Genomic DNA, 22,211 nt, shown 5'->3' with positions numbered 1-22,211 from the left:
ATTGGGCCACTTAGCAACTTCCTCCACAAATGCATCCAGTTTGGCCAATTTATCTGATAATCTAACCAAAACAACCAGTGTGCCAACCTTTAAGTAAGGGATGTTGAACTTTGAAATAGTAGAGAGTTTATTATTTTTGGTTGCTGCACATAGATTCTCCCATGTTTGCTGCCACGTTTTCTCCTCAGGAACTGATATGAGACAAAACTCAGTCATGCTTATCAAGGAATTTTTCCAAAAACAAGATTGATACAGTGACTCTGGCAAAAAAAAAAAAAGAGGCAATGGAGGTGAGAAACCTGGGAGAACTTAGCAGCTCACCTCCTCATCTTCCTGCTCCCTGGGCTCCCTCATCCCTTGCACCTACCAATGAGAATCACACACCAAGCCCAAGTAAACCCTCTCACTCACTTTTCAAAACTTTGCAATCTGAATTCTGATCTTCTCACTAGACTGAACCTGCTCTCTCCAAAGGTACCATTAGTTCTGCAATTGCCAATTATGATGATTGTGTTTCACACCCGTATACATCCAGATTTATGTGCTGCCTTAGACACAGCTGACACCCCCCCACACTTTTCTGGCATAGAAAATAGGATCACTTTCTCTTCTATGGGGTTTTGTGACACTACTTTCTCCTGGTTCTTTTCCTATCTATCTTTCTTCTTCTTCTGAGCCTCCTTTGCTGTCTCATCATCTAAATTATACCCCCAGTTGTTGGTGTTTAGCAAAGTCCTAATTGAATCCCTTTAGTTTTTCCCTACATTATCTCTCTTGGTGACCTCATCAGCTTCCATGGGTTTAATTATCATCCTGATGCCTATGACTCCCAGATCAATATATCCACTCCAACCTCTCCCCTGAATTTAAATCCTGCTTCACCAATTATCTATTGGACCTTTTACACTAGATATCCCATAGGCATCTCACACTTAGCATGTCCAATACTGAACAAATTATCTTTCCCCTTAAACCCACCCCTCTCTGAAACTTCCCTATTTCTGTTGAAGCTATCATTGTTCTTTGGGTCTTCCAAATTTGTAACCTTGTCATTAGCCTTGACTCCTTATGATCTCTCACCCCAAACATCAAATCAGTTGCCAAACTTTGTCATTTTTATTGTTATTCAGTCATTTCAGTCCTGTCCAACTCTTCATGATCCCATTTGGGGTTTTCTTGGTAAAGATGCTAGAATGGGGGCAGCTGGGTGGCACAGTGGATAGAGCACCGGCCTTGGATTCAGGAGTACCTGAGTTCAAATCTAGCCTCAGACACTTAACACTTACTACCTGTGTGACCCAGGGCAAGTCACTTAACCCCAATTGCCTCACTAAAAAAAAAAAGATACTAGAATGGCTTGTCATTTCCTTCTCCAGCTCATTTTACAGTTGAGGAAACTGAGGCAATGAGATTAAGTGACTTGTCCAGGGTCCCACAGCTAGTAAATGTCTGAGACCAGATTTGATTTAGGAAGATGTCTTCCTAACTCCAGGCCTGGTACTTTGAGCTCAGGTTCTTCTGACTCCAGGGTTGGCACTCTCCACTGTGCCACCAAGCTGCCTCTTGGTCATTTTTACCTCTACTATATCTCTTGTATTCTAGCCCATCTTTTACTCACCTAGATATAAACTGAGTTAAGAACATCATCAGCTCTTTTCTCCTTCAGTGCAACAATCTCCTAACTGATTTCCTCACTTCTTCTTTCCTTACTTTTGTCCATCCTCTATAATGCTGCCAAAGTGATTTCCCAAAGATCTGACTGTGTCACAAATTCCTCTAATCAATAAACTCCATTGGCCACCTATTGTTTCTGGGGCAAAATTGAAATGTATCTGTTTTCCTTTGAAAGCTCTTTACACCCTTGACTTAAGCAGTCTTCCCAGGCTCATTTCCAGGTATTACTTCTCCAGCCTTGCACTCTCTAACTCATCGAGGCTGGTCTTTCTTTCCCTTACGCATGACACTATTTCCTACCTCCCTTCCTTTGCTCTGGCCATGCTTTATGCCTGTTCACCTATGCTTCCCAGAGTCCTGCTCTTCCTTCAAGACAAAGCTCAGACACCCCTTCCTTTTGATGGAAGCCTTTCTCATCACCAATAGCCTTTATTTGCTAACTCTATACTTTTGAATACACAGGGAGGTACTGATGATCATGAATGAACCCCTTCAAGTGGTCACATGTTTTTGAGTTAATATTATTCAGAATCATAATTATGGTTCCAGTCTAATGAAAATATACCATGTGAATCGGAATAATGCTACCACTACAGGAGAGTTTTTATTTGCATTAACTGGGAACTAGCTGTACTTTTATTTTTTCACTTTACATTTTTTGGAGGTTTGACCACATCATTCCCCTGCTCATTGAGTTCCAGTGGCTTCCTATTGCCTCTGGGATAAAAACCAAGCCCCTCTTTATCTTTTAAAGCCTTTCACAATCTACTTTTCATTTTTCCTCATCATTTATACTTTGGTTCAGTCACACTGAGCTTCTTTCTGATCTTAAGTGTTTTTTGTTTCTGTGGGGCATTGAGGGTTAAGTGACTTGCCCAGGATCATACAGCTAATAAGTGTCAAGTGTCTAAGGCCAGATTTGAACTCGGGTCCCTCTGAACTCAGGGCTAGTGCTTTATCCACTGGGCCAACTAGCTGCCCCTGAGCTTCTTTCTGTTACTCACACACAATAATTCTCTGCACAGGCAAACTCCAATGCTTGAAATTTACCCCTTGTTCCTCTCTAGCCCCTTGGAATTCTGAGTTCTCTTCAAGGCTTAGCTGCAATGCCATGTGAGGTCTTTTCTGATTCCCCCAACAGATAGCTTTCCTCTCCCCATCATTCTATCATTACCTGGCATTTATTGTTATATATTTAGTGATAGAGAGCTGGTTTTAAGCACAGGAATACCTGGGTTCAAGCTTCTGTTGCATACTGGCTACGTCCCTGGACAACTAACAATCTCTTAATACTCTAGGCAATTTTCTAAACCTATAATTTGGGGAGAAGGAGCCTGCCTATGCTTGTTTTCACATATATTTAAATGCTGTCTTTCTCTGCCCCCTCATCACATATAGAATGTAGGCTCCTTGAGCATTGTGACTATTTCATTTTGTCTCTGTGCAAAACCCCTAGCCCAGTGCTTGGCACATAATAGAGAACAAATCCTTGTTGATTAAGTAGCTCAAAGTAGCTATCTTTCTTGATCAATTTGGGAGCTCAGAGCAGCAGATAATATATTACTAGGATAGAGTACCAAAGCTGGCTAGGTCTGGAGATTTTTCATACTGGGGAGGAGGAGTCTTGGCCAGGCATTTGGAATTGGTTTTCCATCTCTGCTATAGCCAGAGGATTCCCTCTCCCCCCCGCCCCATTCAGTGGTCAATCATGTGGCATGGATGTTGCCAGCATGGAAGATTCCATCATGAAAGATTCCTAAAAAGGGAGGGATGTTTGGTGAAAGAAGGGGCCATTTCTATATCAGAGTGTGCCTATCACACAGAAGACCCTTCTGAAAAAGGTTTTTTGTTCTGTTTTGTTTTCTTAGCTTCCCACAGAGAGATATTTCTTCCCATTTTCCCTTATGAACCATTGTTTTTTCATCTTGTGATACAGGAAGTCTTGGAAATTGATGAGTTAATGGGCCATTCTCTGGTTAGGTGATTGACAAGGCACTGGAGGGATTCAGAAAAATAACTGGAGTCACGTGTTCAGACCAAAATACTGCTTGAAAGGGCATGCAAAGGGGCTGGACCCCCTTTTGCATCTTCCATGCATAATTTTAAGGAAAGAAAAAAGCCCCTGAAATGTGTTATTATTTTTCCTTGGCCCCTCAAATGCCTTTTGAAGCTTCCAGCTGTCTTCAAATCACATCATATGGTGACTAGAATTTCAAGTGGATTTCCAAGCCCTCCTATCTAGAAGACTCCGGGCAGGCTCCCTCCGGCAGGGCATCAGTATAATTTGTATATGCTGATCTACCAGTGCCTGGGGAGTGAGCAATGAAATATTCATCCCAGTGACCACACATTTTCCCTTTGCTGAAAACCTTGGCAGTCAGGTCAGCTTGGATGGGAGAGACAGAGTGTGCAGGCTCCTTGAACATTTCTGGGGGGAGAAAGGAAAAGAAAAAGAAGAAACTGAGCCAGAGTTCAAGAAGGTTTGACTTGTTTGCCCAGAACAGATGTTGAGGAGAAAAAATGAAACTCCATCACTTTGAGAGCTTTATTCCAAGCTCCAAGCCCCCAGCTTAGACTGACTTGACCTCAGCTACACAGTGGCTAGAGACACAGACTCTGGCTGTCCTAGGTTAATTAGTTTGCCACCTGAAATGTCTATGCTGGGATTTTTATGTCTTGCTTTCCTAGCATCAGAAAACTCTGACAACATTTGACTGAGGAATAGCAAGTTAGTGTAGCTGTCTTCTTCTGGGACAATAGTAATTAATTAAAAAAACTGAATCAGAATCAATCAATCGTTATTTATTAAGTACATACTATCTATCTGGAACTGTGCTAAGCGATAAAGATGAAATGACAATAATTACTGACTTCAAGGAACTTACATTTTAATAGAACCACAGAATCTCAGAATGGGAGGGACTTTAGTGGTTATCTAGGAACTCCTAGGAAATGGTTACCTAGTATTCACTTGAAGTGAAAGGGGACTCAGTCTTTCTTCAGGCAGCCCATTTCACTCTGTTATTGTTTTTTTGGCTGTTTTTCAGTTGTGTCCACTCCTTGTGACCCCATTTGGGGTTTTCTTGACAAAGATTGGCTTGCCATTTCCTTCTCCAGGTTATTTTACATATGAAGAAACTGAGGCAAACAGGGTTAAGTGACTTGCCTAGGAAATGTCTGAGGCCAGATCAGGACACACTATACCACCTAGCTGCCCCATTTCACTCTTAGACAGTTCTAACTGTCAAGGAGTTTTTGCTTACATTGTCCCTAAATTGTATTCTTTGCAGTTTTTAACCCATTGCCCTGGTTCTGCCTTATGGGACAAAATAGTCCCTCATTTTCATGATAGTCCTTCTAATACTTGAAGGGAGATACCATAAGATCTGAGTCTTCTCCAAACAAAGCATTCCCAGGTACTGTATGGGAGGCTAGGTGGTGCTAGTCAAGGCTCAAGTCACTTATCCTCTGCCCACCTCAGTCTCCTCATCTGTTAAATGGGGATAATAACAGCACACACTTTGCTGGTTCATGGTGAGGATCATGTGAGATAACAATTGTAAAGCACCTAGCAGAGTGCCTGGCACAGTGCAGATACTTCATCACTCAATGTTCATTCCCTTCCCCTTTTACCTCTGAGGCTTGCCACTTGTGACCTTGGGGGGAAGACATCGAATCTCCCTGGGCCTTAGTCTTTTCTTCTATAAAGTGATGGCGAGGACTGGATGACCTCTAAGGGCCCTTCAAGTTTCAAATCTACCATGAGGCTAGGGAGTCTTTGCATTCTCAGTTGAAGAATGGTGATAAAAACCCAATTCAACTCATCTCTGTTCACAAGCTTCCACCAAAGTTTTAGAAAGTTATCTTTGCAAGTCAAATTCTTCATTTGTTTTGATCTTAAACTTCTGTACTTGAGAAGAGATGAGCTGAGGTATTAGGTGGGGTGTAGACATCAATCTATCCAGTATCACAGATACTCACCGAATGCCAAAGGTGGAAGACACTTCAAAGGTCACTGATTTCAATCCATTTGTGAACAAGTGTCACCCTCCTCTAAGGCCCACTTGACAAGAGCCCGCTGCCTCCTGGGGCAGCTCACTCCTCTTTGCACAGCTCAAGTGATGAGGAAGGTTTGCTTTACATTCAATTGCATTCTATCTCTGCATCCTTCATTCACGGTGGCTAGATCTGTTTATTAAAGCCAAGAGGGACAAGTCAAATTGATAGCAGTTCCACTATGGTAAGAAAATTAGAATGATCTCCACCCCTCCCCAACTCCCAACCCTGTATGCCAGGTATAATTTACCAAGATTTGAGTGAAGAATGGGACAAATATGTTTGCATCATTCTTCTTCTCTTTTTTTTTTAGTGAGGCAGTTGGGGTTAAGTGACTTGCCCAGGGTCACACAGCTAGTAAGTGTTAAGTGTCTGAGGCTGGATTTGAACTCAGGTACTCCTGACTCCAGGGCTGGTGCTCTATACACTGCGCCACCTAGCTGCCCCCCTTTTGTATCATTATTGCAGAAAAGTAAAGAGATCTGGACTAGATGCCAGTAGTCCTGGATTCAGATGGATTCAGAACTGAGGCATCCAGGGGGTGCCATGAGTAGAGCACTAGGCTGGGAGTTTGGAAGAGCTGAGTTCAAATCCAGCCTCAGAAACTTAGTAGGTATGCGACTCTAAGCAAGTCACTTAACTTCTATCTGCCTCAATTCTCTCTCTCACTCTCTCTCTCTCTCTCTCTCTCTCTCTCTCTCTCTCTCTCTCCCTCTCTCTCTTTCTCTCTGTCTCTCTCCCTCCCTCCTTTCCTCCATCTCTCCTTCCCTTCCCCGTCATTACCTGCCCTACCTTAGAAGCTCCACAGAGAGAGAAGCATGAGCAGAGGCATCAAGCCACATTCAGCACTGCAGAGCCTAGAAGAGGCCTTGTATTCATTGGGTACCAAATAATTGTTGATTTGAATTGATTTGAAGATATGGAGCTCATGCTCTTTTCTCTCTGATGATGATCTGGTCAAGCTTATATGTCCCAAGGTCTAGGAGTCATTTAGGTCAAGTCCTTTATTTTCTGGAGGAGGAAATGGAAGCCCAGGAGGTTAAGTGACTTGCCCAGGGTCACATGGATAAATATGAGACAGGATACAATGAGTCCTTGCATTTTAAAAAAATTTCCCAGGGTCATTGTGAGAAAAGTTCTTTGGATGCCTTAAGGTGCACAGTGAATTATCATCATGAACTCTCAGTCTCCTCAGTTATAAAAAGGGGAAAACAATACCTCTAGTATTTTCCTCATCTAGCTTTTGCAGAGACAGCCAGCCAGATGAACAGACAGACCAACAGATGGGCAAAGTCATTATTAAGCATTTATGATGTACCAGACACTGTGTTAAGTTATGGGTACACAAATACAAATAACAAGATTCATTATAAGGGGAGAAGACAACACAAATGCGGATCTAGAAAATAGGGGCAGGTGGAGAGTGCCCAAATTGGAGGAATGCTGAGAGAAGGAAGAGAATTCAGGAAAACAAGTCCAAGAATGAGCAAGATGAAGTATTGGCTGGAGTCCTTCTTGACACTGTGGTCCTGGTGAAATAATTGGCTAAAATGAGATCATATATGTGAAGCACTTGGCAGGTTTTAAACCTATGTGGGCTTGCACAATCCTAGGTAGATGACATTTGCCACAAATATTAGTTGTTTACCTTATCTCTAGAGCAGCTTGAAGCCTACTCTAGTCCAAATACATTACCAAGAGGGGAAGCAAAAAGGAAGAAAGGAGGAATGGGAAGAATTCTACAAGCTTCCTGGAGCCTGTTCGGGGTGACCTGTAACAATCTGGGTCCTTTGACTGTAGGCTGCATTCATCAGTCCTCTGTGTATCTCCAGAGGATGGATGTCCGGTAGTGGGCATGCTCACATGTTGGTAACTTTTTTTTTCAATTTATTTTTTATTTTTATTAATTTTTTGTGTGAGGCATTTGGGGCCAAGTGACTTACCCAGGGTCACACAGCTAAGGAAGTGTCAAATGTCTGAGGTCGGATTTGAACTCAGGTTCCCCTGAATCCAGGGCCGGCGCCCTATCCACTGCACCACCTAGCTGCCCCATGTTGGTAACTCTTAGCCATGCCCCGTACTCTACCCCTAAATTATAGCCAGGGAATAGTTTTGGCACCAGGAGGCTGTAGCTCAAGATTCAATATTTGCTTCTCAGCAGGAGACAGAATGAAGCATTTTCTAACATCCACATGAGCAATGACTTGAGGAAGCCCTGTGGTTAAACATTGCTCTCAGTCACGACTCTTGGCACTGTGGCTCCAGAGAGAAAGTCTGCCATCTGTAATCATTTACAGGGGTCACTTGAAAGCTCTCCTTCAGAGGGCTTGTTCATTAAGTGACTGAGGGGTCCTTTTTGGATCAAGGTGGCCAAATCTTTCTGTTTTGAGTTGGAGTAATTCCTGGGAGAAGCCTGGGCAAGATCATAAAGTGGGAGGCTTCTTTTTTGGGTCCTTTCCCGGAATCTTCAATTTCTAAGAGCTACATGGTCTAATGGGTAGAGTGCTAGACCTGGAGTTAGGAAGGCATGAGTTTAAATCCATCTTCAGACACTTAGTAGCTTTGTGACCTGAAATCTTTGTTTGCTTTATTTATTCAACTCCAAAACATGGATAATAGCACCTACCTCCCAAGGATGTTGTGAGGATGAAATAAGATGTTTGTAAATTACTTAGCATGATGCCTGGCACATATTAGGCACTTGATAAGTCTTTCTTTCATTTGTTCATTTGTTTGTTCATTCTTCCTTCCTTCCTTCCTCCCTCCCTCCTTCCATCTCTCCCTTCCTCCCTTCCTTCCCACAATGTGTTACAGTAGAAAGTATGTTGACTCTTAAGTCAGAGGAGGTGAGTTCAAATTCTGATTCAACTGTATGAGCATAGACAATCCACTTAACCTCTCTCAGCCTCACTTTCCTCATATGTAAAGTAGGGATAATAATAGTATCTCCCTCCTAATGTTGTGGAGATCAAGTGAGATATATACAGAAAATGCTTTACAATCTTTAAAGTATTAATATAAATGTGAGCTCTTATTGTTGTTTCTTTCCCTCTCTCTGATGGTTGGTTCTTCCCCCCCACCATAATGCACAGCACTGCCTTATTGCTCTTGGCTTTTTACTCTCACCTCAATACTGTGTCCATAGAACCTTGTTTTTTGCTAGGTAGAATAGAATAGATCTTTGCTGATCTATTCAATTAAATATTGCTAATGGATATGACTGGGTCAATATCATATCTTCATCTTGGCTGGGTCTTTGCATTTCAATTGAATTTAGCAAATATTCTAAAGTCCTACTATATGCTTAGCTTGCCTTTTTATAATGTCTTCTGTAGACCCAATGGATGTGTTTGAAGGATGGGGATTTCAGACTGAATGGGCATTTCCTGGTACTCTTCCAATAAGAGACTTTAAGATCTAGAAGGGATCTTACAGATCATTCACCATATACAGATGAGGAAACTGATCCCCAGATGCCACTTAAGCTGGGGCTTTCTTTATAAAGTGATTGAAATGGGAGAGAACTCAATCAACTAGAAGTGTCTATACCTCTGTGGTTAGAATGCTTTTTAATCCTGTTTCAGGAAGTTTTAGTTCAGCAAGATTATGATGTGAATTCCCTAGTATATACCCTTTCCATGGAATCAGAAATAAGATGGGGTCATGGGAAACTCTGGCTGTTTTTTCTATGCTGTTGATATGAAACTGGATTTTTATTCATTCATTCATTCATTCAACAAATATTTATTAATTGCCTTATTACAATGAGTTAGACTTTGTGTGCTAAGTTCTTGGAATATGAAGATAATAAAAGCATGGTATTTGTACTCCAGGGGCATTTCCTACTATGATGTCCAGAGAAAATTATAATGAGGCAATAACAGCAATAGCTGGCATCAAAGGAGTGCATTAAATAGCTTGCAAAGTTCATGACACAAGTTATCTCACTTAGGTTTGATAAGAAGTAATGATGATTGAACATTTCCAAAACAGAGTTTCTGGGTAAATTCAAATCAATTTTATTGACTATGTCTAGAAAGAGTCAAGAAAACAGCCTCATTGTCCCTTTGGTAATGTGTTATTTAAAATTCTAAATGAGGGTTCTAATCTGTCCCTCCAGTTTTGGGGGGAAACTGACTAAAAATCACTGATAAACAAGTTTAGTTTTTTTAAGGGTTCATTGAAAGATAGTAAAAGAAAGAGAAAGATTGAGAACAGATTTCCTATAACCTGACAATCCTAACATTCCTAAGCTCCCCCTTCTGAGGTCTTCTGCCACCATGCTGATCTCTCACACCAAAAAGTGCCAGAAGCCTCTCCCCAGCATCCGCTTCCTGTTTCATGTTCCCCTCCCAGAAATGGGAGGTTCTTCAAGCTGATTGGCTAGTGTCATTCAAATTCATTGCTTCCCTGTACCTGAAGGTGGTCTCTATGTAAAGTTCAAAGTATTTAGTTTCTGAGAACAATTACTTTCTTAAGTACCCTTAAGTACCAGCCAGATGTGCTTACAATCTAGTAAGCAGTCAACAGTCAATTGCCTTATCCAATTCAATCAGTTTAACTCAGTCTCCAGGTGGGCTCCTGAGTATCTGCTAAATCTCATCTATCATATTCCATTATCTTGACACAGTAAGCAAAGAAACTGAGCCTGTCAAACCTTTGATTTAAAGTCTTTTAAAAGGGGGGTGCACTTGAGGGTGAAAATAAACTCTGATTGATTAACAAGTAATGAAAAAATGAATACGATAATGAGAGGTGGGCTTACTCCAGTGAGGGTCTTGAGGTATGTGACATTGAGCACCCAAATCTTTGCCAAAGTGATTTATCAATATTCATATCACCCAGCTGACAAAAAGGAGAATCCTCATTTTCACAAATCTGTCTGAGAAAAAACAGGGAGCAGGAACCCACCCATTTACTTAAACTTGGAATTTCTTGACTATCTTTGATTAGATCTCAGTCTTCCTGGCTGGGTAAATTCTGCCTGAAATTTTCCACACTGGTTGATTTCTGGATGAGGAAGTAGAAAAGGGAAAATACCTTAGTCCTACTTCAATAATTAGTGATTAAATACATTAGAGAAATAAGAAGTTCTCTCAAAGTAGGTACTATGTGTATTATTGTTCCCATTTTACAGATGAAGAAATGAGGATCAGAGAACATAGGGAGTATCAGAAGTGGAGTTTGAGACCAGCAGAGAATTGCCAATTTTCACTTGGGAGAGGATGAGACGTGGGTTGAGATTGGCGAAGTCAGATCCTAAAATGATACTTCCATATTCACAACCAGAGCCATCATTGGTTTTCTCTCCCATCTCCGTTGCTGCTTCTCATTTCCTCTTTTTCTGCTTGCTCTTCTTTCTCCTCTTTCTTCTCTTCTTCCTCTTCCTACTCTCCTTCCTCCAATTCATGTTCCTATACAAATATCTTTATTCAGGATGCTACATGGTATCTTACAAAAGCCTGGGCTAGGGACTCATAACCTTGCCATATGCTGAGATTGAAAAGGCAACACTGGATAACCACACAAGGAATTTTGATCATTTCAAATTTTAACTCAATTCAGGAAACTTAAGCATTTAACTCAATTCAGCTTAGCAACTTAGACATGCCAGGTACTGTGCTAGATACTAAGAATACTAAGACAAAAATAACTTGCCCCCAAAGAGCTTATATTCTATTGGATAATTGGACAGTTATATTGGCTACTCTACTGAATAATCTCCTGGCCTGGTTTGTAGTATCCAAGCAGGCCAAACCAATATGTCCAATAACTATTGACTCATTAAAAAAGAAAGCAAGGAATGTCTACATTAGAGAAAATTTCATGAATTACTTCAGTTGTTGTGAAATCATATGCTTTTATTTGATATAACAGACAATAAAACTTGTCTAAAAGACTATGCTACTGGGGGCAACCAGGTGGCACAGTGGATAAAGCATCAGCCCTGAATTCAGGAGGACCTGAGTTCAAATCTGACCTCAGACACTTGACACTTATTAGCTGTGTGACCCTGGGCAAGTCACTTAATCCTCATTGTCCCACAAAAAAAGACTATGGTACCTACTAGAAGGTTCTCATCATTGGCCTCAGGCCAACAATTCCAGGCTCATCTGTCCAAAATGCTTCTTTGTGGAGAAGTTTTGGTTTCTGTTTGGTTTCTGTTGATGAGATCCTTAAGTCAGGCTTCCTTGTAGTGGTCCTCCTTGCATGGAGAATGTTATTTTACCAGGGTCCTGGCTTATATTTTATCTGAATCAATATCCTTGCTGAGGACCACTTTTTTACAGTAGAGAAAATCTATGGGCCTTTATTAGGAGAATGACTTGAAGCCATAAGTAGCTCTCTTGGGAAAGAGTGATAAAAATTGATAATTCTTCTTTTCCTTCTTAATTCAAACTGTCCAGTCCTTTGCACTTTGTGGGTGCTTTTAAGGAAAAGCATCTTTTGAAATAATCATTTGTGAACCAAAATAGATTTTGGCCTCTTATCCCATAAAAGAGGTGAGGTGGACCTTTATCTGAGGGTTTACTGTCTCCTGGCTTTCCTGTTCTGATGGAAGCTCTGTTTTTATTCTGTTTTATTTTCAAGAACCTTTGACCCATGACTGAAGAAGGTGGGAGGAAATAGTGCTCTATGAAATCTTATTATTGGGGCAGCTAGGTGGCTCAGTGGATAAAGCACTGGGCCTGGACTCAGGAGGACCTAAGTTCAAATCTATGTGACCCTGGGCAAGTCATTAACCCTTATTGCCCTGCAAAAAATCTTACTGTTTCCATTAAAAGACCATAGATTCATAGATATAAGAGCCCAGAGAAAGTTAGTGGCTTTCCAAAGTAACATAAGGTTTGTACCCAAGTCCGCTGACTTTAAATCCAACACTCTTTGGATTGTACCATGTCACGAGACATTTGAATTCTGATTAAAATTGGTATCCAGTTAAGTTGGAGGATTCACTCAAGTAGTTCCATCTTGGTCCCTTGCTGCTTCCACAGCTTGAACAATGCCACAATGAACATTATCTAAAGCTTTTAGGTGAGATGTGAGTATTCTGGGAATCCTAGGGTTGTTGGGGAGTAGTGGCGTTTAGATGATCGGGACTTCCCAAGTATCCTTTTGACATAGATCTCTTTAATTGCTCTCTAACTCTGTATGTCTGAGTTAAATTTGCCTCCAGAATCTTCCACTAGGAGTCAACACTTGATTTGATAGCTCAGTTTGGAGAACTGGAGGCAAAGTCAGCATTTGGAAGGTGATTGGCTCCTCAGAGGCCAAACCCAATGATTTGGTTCACTCAGCCAGAGGCTTCATACAAATGTGTATTGATTACTCTGTTGGGAGCCCTCTCTTGGTTGGCTGCATTATGTGTGTCTGAGACTCAGGATCCAATGTGAATTCCCTTGGTACTACACCAGAGCACATCAATTAATCAGTTTTCCTTTTGGAGATCTACAAATGAAACTGCTAATGTTGCATGAGTGACCTGAGCCATTGCAGGCAGTTTCTGTTGTTTTGAGAACCAGAGCAAGGAAGAAGCCTGTCTATGATGGAAAGAACCCTGGCTTCTGACTCTTCCATTTAAAAACAATTATTTTATTGATTATATAGTCATGAATAGTTTTCAGTTCCCTGGCTTCCATAATATACGCTATTGCCATGAGCTTTTCTTTATTTCTTTAATTCCAAGGACATTCTAGGGTTGGAATAATATTAAAGTGCAGTAAAATCAGGTGGAAATGCTCCACTTGAAGCCAGAGAAGCTGGTTTTAATCCCATCCACTGCTATACACCACCTGTGTGACTGGGAGTAAGTCATTTCCCCTCTCTATGCCTTAGTTTCCTTGTCTATCAAACGAGGGGCTTGGACTAGATATTCTTTCAAATCCTTCAAGCTCTGAATCTGTATTTACAGACCTCTGTAAGGTTTATACATCACTCCCCTTCTCAGAACACTGGAACATAAAGAGAATGAGTGTAACCAGCTCCATTTCACTTCGATAAGGCTATATGCTCACCAGTCTGGGTGGTTCTGTCAATGGGGCTAAGCAGATTCCACATAGAACTTCCATCCTGTGTGATTCTTGTCCACCTCCTCTTGTTGTTCTTCCCTAAGTGACTCACAACTTAATGGGTAACTTCCTCTAGATCTCTTGACATTGAGTAGACACTCATGGAACATGCAAGCTGCCTATTTGGTTACCCTTTGCTCTCATTACATGAACAGTCAATTTTCCTTACCCCTCATACACTTCTCTTTGGTATTTTCTTTTGGTGGTGCAGTAGATAGGGCACCAAGCCTGGAGTTAGGAAGACCTGAGTTCAAATTGACCTCAGATATTTATTATCTGTGTGACCCTGAGCAAGTCATTTAACCCTGATGGCCTCAGTTTCCTCATCTATAAAATGAGCTGGAAAAGGAAATGACAAACACTCCAGTATCTTTGCCAAGAAAATCCTAAGTGGAGTCATAGAAAGTTGGACACAACTCAAATGGCTGAATAACAACACTTCTCTGATGGAAAATTTTATGTTGCTTTGTGCTACAAGCAGATCATGTCCACCTTCCATGAACCTCTCCATCACCTTTTGGGTGACCTTCAATATTAATTCTTCAAAATACAGCTGTGACTCATATACATATAGCATTCCTGGAAAAAATATTGTTTATTTAAAAAAACAGATATTTGTTTTATAGTTAACCTTGCAGTGGGAACTGGGGGTATGGTCGTTAAAAGTTCTGTTAAGGGGCAGCTAGGTGGCACAGTGGATAGAGCACCAGCCCTGGATTTAGGAGGACCTGAGTTCAAACCTGGCCTCAGCCACTTGACACTTACTAACTGTGTGACCTTGGGCAAGTCAGTTATCCCTCATTGCCCCCCCACCCCAAAATAAAGTTCTGTTCAGTTTTCCAGTGGCCATCCAATCCACTCATTTATATGTATATCTATATACACATATCGACACAAATAAATCTGTATGTAGATGTATATGTAGATATACATGTCTTATTTATCTATATCATAATTTGTCCATATATTTCCGTGCTATCTCTCATCTGTCTATCTCTATCTCTAATTGTCTATTTGTTAGTCTATCCTATCTCTCATTCATCTATCTCTCATCTGTCTATCCATTTATCTCTGTCTGCATCATTTCTGTGGGTTGCCAGCTTGTTATAGTTTGAACAAAATCATCATCCACTTGGTTTTTCTTATGTAGATGGATAATCCAAATTCTTTTAAGTAATTACAAATCTCATTTAGGAGCATCTGCAATGTTTTGATGCTTGATTCAATTGGCTTAATGCAATCCTCAGGAGTCTCTAGAGCAAAGCCTCTTAAATTGTGGGTCATTATCCCAGAAGGGGTCATGTGGCTGAATGTGGGAGTCACAAAAAATTTGACAACAGTAAAAGGTTATGTATACCTATTTTATATACCTACATACCTGAGGTCCTATAATAGTTACTTGGGTTTAAAGGGGTCACAAGTGGAAAAAGTTTAAGAAGCCCTGTTCTAGAGGACCCCCCCCATCCATAGGATTTCCTCTTCCATTTGGAATCTGAAGTGCACATTCCCATTTAACAAAGAATTGATACCTAGAGTGGATAAATGATCTGTTTATCTTAGTCACTGTTAGATGATAGTTAGATTTATGGGTCTTCTGACTCCCAGTCTAAGGCTCATTCCTACTGTACCATGTTCTTCCTTAAAGTCCCTAAAAGCTCCTAAGAGATTATCTACACTATCCCTCTCTCTTTGTCATACCACTAAAGGTTCCTAATCATCCAAACTGATTTTAAGGTCTTCAGAGCCTGAAATCCCATATCTTCATTGGTAACTCTTTCCAATGTACAGCCTGCATAGCCAAAATATTGTCAACAATCTCCATCTTGGGATTCTTGGCTTGGGAGATGATAAATGGGGTGGGGGGTATTCAGCAGGATTGTTATCAATTATTTTTCAGGCCTTTGATTAAAAATTGAGAGGGAATTCTTGGGCTAACCCTATGTGCCTCTTTCCCCCACTAAATTAAATTCAATTATTTGGTTTAATTGAATCAAAATAAACATACTTTGTTCAATTAAATTCTGTCAAACAACCAAAACACCAAATTCTTAGCCTGGACTTAAAGTCATCACAAGATGGCTCCCAGCTAATGTTATTTCATATCCTTTCATTTCTCATCCTTGTTCTTCTAGTTAAATTAGTCTGCTTGTTGTCTCTGTACATAATATTCTATCACCTTCTTCTATTCCTAGCTTAGGTGTGACATTCTGCCCAGGGTCTTTTTTCTTTTTGGAATTACTTTGGATTACTTTGAATAAACTGTAATTATTTATCTTGGCACTTGTCTCATTCTCCCCACTTCCGAAGTCAATAGAATGTAAGCTCCCTGAGGGCAAAGACTATTTTGGTTTTGACATTATAGACTCAGTACCTAGGACAGTGCCTTGTATATACTGAGTACTTAATTATTGAATATAATTAATTACTTCTTCTTGTCTCAGATAAAGTACCTGACCTAAAAATTCTAAACATCATCATCAGATAGACTTTCCCTTAAATTTCCAGTAGTGTCTCTGGGAACATTCTTTCCAGAGATTAATTATGTAGAATCATTAAGGGAATTAAAAAAAGTTATGCACAAATTAATTCAAAATACCATAGGTGAAAAAGAAAGGACTGGAATAATTCAAGTACCCTCGAGTATTAATAAGCATTTTTCAAAGGCTTAGGAAATGGTGTGTAAGTGATTTAGCAGAGCCACTTGAGGGCTAAAGAAATGCAGACTAGGAGTAGGGAATATGGTTTCCTGATGTTTTCTGATTAAGGAGTGTATGCCCTTAGCAAACTGATCAGTAAGCTAGGAAGAAAAAAACTTTTGAGACATTAAATAATGAGGCAGACTAAAAGTTTGATGACTTACTATGTGCAAGTTTTGTGACTGCTCCCAACAGAAGCTATCAGATGTTATAAAGGATACTTATGAAAGAATCACTCCATTTCCATTCACAGAATATCAGCGAACAATGTGTGAAAGCAATCAGAATTCTATCTTTCTAGGCCAAACAGGGGAGGCAAGGCCTTTTATAAATTCTCAAATTCAGTATCTTCTTACAGTCAGTTGTCTATATCAAAAGGTAAACAGGAGGCTAATTTTGTGATTGCCCCCAATAATTTAATCCCCAACAAACTTGCTCTACCTTAAATAACCACATAATTGTATGGACCTAACATTTTATAAGAATAGTAGATTCATAGAACTTTAGATTTGGAATGAATGAGTGAACAAACATTTATTAAGCATCAAATATGACAACATATGGGGGAACTGGATAAAACACAAGCCCCAGATTCAGGGAGACTCGTCTCCTTGAATTAAAATCTATCCTCAAACACTAGCTCTGTGACCCTGGGGAAGTAACTTAACCTTGTCGGCCTCAGTTTCTTCATTTGTAAAATGAGCCGAAGAAGGAAATGGCAAACCACTCTAGTATCTTTGCCAAGAAAACTCCAAATAGGATCATGAAGAGTCAGACAAGATTGAAACTAGTGAACAACAACAAGACAATATTTGTAGGGTGCTTTACAAATCTCAGAGTACTATACAAATGCTAGTTATTATTAAGCCTCTACAATGTGTCTGTGTAAATGCATCTACAATGGACTATATCAATGCTAGTCATTATTAAGCTGATATGATGTTTCAGTTAGTATTTTAGGCACTTGAGATAAAAAATAAACATAAAATAACCCTTACTATTGAGGGACTAATATGCTATTTAGGGAGACGGCGTGTACATAAAAATGTTCGAACCTAAACCTTTTATTTTACAGGTGAGGAATCTGAGCCCCAGAGAAGTCTGTCATTACAGTACTGGTAAATACCAGAGCAAGTATTTGAAGGCGGGTGTCCTGACTTTTAGGACAATCTTTCCATTATTATTCATTTTTTTGGCAGGACAATGAGGGTTAAGTGACTTGCTCAGGGTCACATAGGTAGTACATGTCCTGTCTGAGGTTGGATTTGAACTCAGGTCCTCCTGACTCCAGGCCCGGTTCTTTATCCACTGCACCACTTAGCTGCTCCTATCTTTTCATTACTTGACATAGATTTAGTCACTATCTTTTTTCTTGTTTAATATACTTTTTAAAAGTAATTTTGGAATTTTTCCTCAAAAGGCAGGACTTTTACCCCATTTTATTCCCCCAAGAACTATATGATTACATATAGATGTAACATGAAGGACTTTAGTGATATATCTGTATGGTTATTCTTAGGCCTTACTTATGTCTAAATTACCTATATGGCCAAAACCTTGCATGTAGCTTTGGATGTGAGGATGTATCCACAAAGGATATGATTGACAGGTGACATCAGAAGGATAGGCAAGGACCCAATTACCATATTGGCATCATTATTCCTTAACCATGTGAATAAAATCAAAGTCTTTATGAAATCACTGTCACGTGGCTCCTGGGGATCTTGCCACTATTCTGCTGGAAGAGATGGCTCCTAATGTGTCAGCCATGTTGGATCAGAGGTTGACTTGAACCAAGGCTGCTTCCCTAACAACTTCACTCTAATGTTTCTCTGTTCACATTGCTACTTCTGCATAATTCTAGGGTTCTGTAGCCCTTAAATCTTTACTTGGCTTGAAATACAATTTGGAGATTGACTTATACTCTTGTATTTCTCTATTACAGTAGACATCATGAAGAACTGCTTTAAGATGCTAATTAGAATTTTTTTAACAATGAAGTTAGAATTTGGAAGGCATCAATCAATATTTAATAATAAGAGCTAGCATTTCTATAGCACTTTCAAATTTGCAGAGCATTTCCTAAATATTAGCTCATTTTATCCTCACAACACTCCTAGGAGGTAGGTGCTATTATTATCTAAATTTTGCCAACTAGAAAACTGAGGTACCCAGAGGAGGATGCAGACCAGGTGCCTGAGAGGCAAACAGTGTTAAGTGACTTGTCTGGGGCCATAGAGATAGTAAATGTTGGAGGCTGGATTGAAACGTGGATCATCTGGGTGTCAGGCTTGGTTCTCTATCTATTACAAAGCTACACTGCCAGGTTAACAGTAACTCTTTCAGTCCTAATTCCATAGTGTGCTAGGCACTGGGGATACAAAGACAAAGATTAAACAGCCCTTATCCTCAATAAGCTTCCATTTAAAACATTTGGGAAAAAAAAACAAATTAAATAAATCATTTGACTGATTTGTTTGGTATTGTGATTTTTTTTCTTGGTAGGGCCCAAACTTCTAATATTTAGCCTTGTGCATTATCCAAACCAGGTAGTGTAGTGGATAGAGCCTTGGGCTTGGAATCAGAAAGACTCATCTCCCATAGTTCAAATTGGGACTCAAATACTTACTAGATATGTGACACTGGGCAAGTCACTTAACCCTCACTGTCCCACCAAAAAACAAAAATAAACAAACAAAACCAAAAACCAGACAAACAAAAAAAGAATGTATATGTCAGATCCTAGACCCAAAGCTGGAGTATTACTTGGACACTGTCTACTTTAACCTGATCATTTGAAGTCCTAGTGATGAAATGACATACCCAAGTCCATACAAGTAATGTGTCCAAGTTAGCATTTTAATCCAGTTCTTGTAATTGAAAGTAATTTTCCTTTTGTATTATGATGCCAACCCTATCTTCAATTAATAACATACTAAGTAATGCAATTTTCAGTAAGTTCTTTCAATATCTTCTATAATTTGTCAGTAGATTCCTTATCTTGTCAATGTGGGTATTCTCTCCACTTCTGTTCATGATCAAAGACATCCCCATTCTCATTTTGTATAATTCTTGTCCCATCACCTTCAAATCTTCCATTACAGATCCAGTCCATGTGCCACAGGCTTTCATCCAGGAGGGCTTCCAATGTTCCATGGCTACCATTGCAACATTTGTTTCATTTGTGCCTCTGTACGTCCACCCAACACCTTGCATGTGTGCTTAATGGAAGCTTACTGAGTTGAACTGGGCTTCTAGTCTGTAACTTCTTGCTCTTGCTATAGAATGGTCCACCTTCTTTTCTCTTCCCATCTGAGTTTGAGGACATCTTTTAGTAACCTAGAAACAGCTACAGAGCACCATAGTGCAAAGAGAAACTGGCCTGGAGTCAGGGGGACCTGAGTTCAAATCTAACCTCAGATACTTCCTAGCTGTGTGACCCTGAGCAAATCACTTAACTTCCATTTGCCTCGGTTTCCTCAAGTATAAAATGGAGATAATAACAGCATTTACCTTGCAGGGCTGTTGCTAAGATCAAATGCGATAATAAGTGTAAAGTGGGCACAGTACCTGGGACATAGCAAGTACTTTTAAAATGTTGGCATTTATTATTATTATTAATTGCTAATTTATTGACCCCAGGTAAATCATTTAACCCCTCTCAGCTTTGGTATCCTCACGTGTAAAATGAAAGTAATAATAGCATCTACTTCCTGGAATTGTTGTGATGGTATAGAGATAACATATCTAAAGAGCTTTGCAAACCCTAAAATGCTGTATAAAGGTGCCTAATAAACCCAAAGCGATTTCTCTTTCTCCTGATTTCCTATGGCAATTTTGGTCCTAGTCACAAAATTTAGTACTTAATTTAACAATTAAGTTCAATTCAATTCAGTGAGCATTTATTAAATACCTGCTGTATGTCAGGCACCAGAGACATAAAGACAGTCTCTAATGGTCCCAGAACAAGGATTTCATTGATCTAGGATACTTCCATTGAGAAACTTCCAGTGGTCACCAAGACAGGTAAGTAACTTTTTTGTAGCTCTACTGATGACAATCACTAGAGTGGTGATGTCATCATCTTCTTCATCATCTTCTTCATCACCACCACCACCATCATCTATAGTCCTTTAACATGTACAAAGTGCTTTATTTACAGTATCTCATTTGATCTGCAAAACAAATAAAAAAACAAACCCTTGGGAGGAGGCAGGCATTTAAACTCATTTATAGCCTTAGAGATCTTCCTGAGACATTGCAAGAATAGGAGACTGTTATAGAATCACACAGCTGGTATATTTCAGAAGCAGGCCTGTAACTCAGGCCTTCTTAACTATTACATTTGCTCTTTTCCCAATATATTGTGTCTTGTGAATTAATAATTTAGTTATGCTTTTTTTCCTTTTTCTTAATATATTTTTATCCTTACCTTAAACTGATATTCTTACTATTTTATTCAGGTAGAAAGAACACTTGGATTGGAAGTTAGAGGATTTGAATTTGATTTCCAGTTATGCTGAGAACTAGCAGTGTGGCTTAAGACCCTTACCCATTTTGGTCCTAAGTGCCCCATCTGTAGAATTCATGAGATCAGACAAAATGATGCTTACAGTACCTTCTAGTTTTAAATCTATGGTTCTCAGTACCATCAAAGATTGAAAAGACTGAGAGAAAAAGGCTTTCATCACCTCTCCCTTTCTTAGATATCATTAAACCCAAGTTTTTCATAAAAGCAAATTTGGAACAGATACATAGCACTAAGCAATATTGGATGGTGATTTTTCTTACAAGCCCCTGGAATTAAGATCTGAGAGAAAGATGGAGAGTACTTATCCATTGTTGCTACAATGACTCATAATTATAGCCATCCTACTTGAGGGAGCCATTAGCATCCAACAATATTGTTGCTCTAGAATTATTTTTGGCCTCAATTTACCAAATAATTGCTTCAATTACCTCCTTCACTTTAGCCATGGAGACATGGGCAGGCCATTTGCTCTTGTTTACTGCCTTGATCAGTGCTTTGTGGTCCCACCTCAATGTCTAATAAGTATTTTTTTCCTATCATATCATACACCTTGATGATTACTAAGGCAGAATCCTCATTCTTCTCTCATTCTACACTCAACAATTCTAGAGTAAAATAATAGTTAGTGGTGGTGTCACTGTATTATTGGGGAGTGAACAAGAGGAATTCTCACTGACGACAGCTATAATTACTTGTCACCATAGTGACAAAGGTTGAATAGAAAGCTATTTTTCAGGTGCCTAGAATTTGGCAGGACCATTTTTATCAAGGCTGAGGATTCTGTGGATGAGTACCAAGGTCAATGGGAAATCTTATGTTTTCAGTTAATGTCTTCTAATTGATAGGGAACATAAGACTTTTATTATATCAATATTTGTTGATATCTGGAGATGGGTAATGGAATAGTGACCCTTTGTTTTCCAGATCTTGTTAACTCATTGGAAATGACACAGTGATTTGAGCAATTAAGAGAATGTAGACTTCTACTCTAGGACTCCCATGTCCTCTCTCTTAAATAATTCAGACAATTCAATTCTTAGTTTTCTTCAAGACTTAGTTCAAATGTCACCTTCTGTATTAAGACTTTCCCTATCCCCTAAGTGCTTTGTCTCCCTCTCCATCACTTTGTATATATTTTGTGTCAACCTATTCATGTGCTTGTTGTATCCCCCAATGTAATGGAAA

At 39.7% G+C, this 22,211-nt stretch overlaps 1 pseudogene; it reads right to left on the bottom strand.

The window, feature by feature from the left end:
• Positions 1-22,211, bottom strand: part of LOC122728683 — a 183,435-nt pseudogene that overhangs the window by 738 nt on the left and 160,486 nt on the right.

The sequence above is a fragment of the Dromiciops gliroides genome, chromosome 5 (genome assembly GCF_019393635.1).
Source record: "Dromiciops gliroides isolate mDroGli1 chromosome 5, mDroGli1.pri, whole genome shotgun sequence".
In the NCBI taxonomy this organism is placed as follows: domain Eukaryota; kingdom Metazoa; phylum Chordata; class Mammalia; order Microbiotheria; family Microbiotheriidae; genus Dromiciops; species Dromiciops gliroides.
Note: the sequence above shows the minus strand (reverse complement) of the source record. Positions and strands in the feature narration are given on the sequence as shown.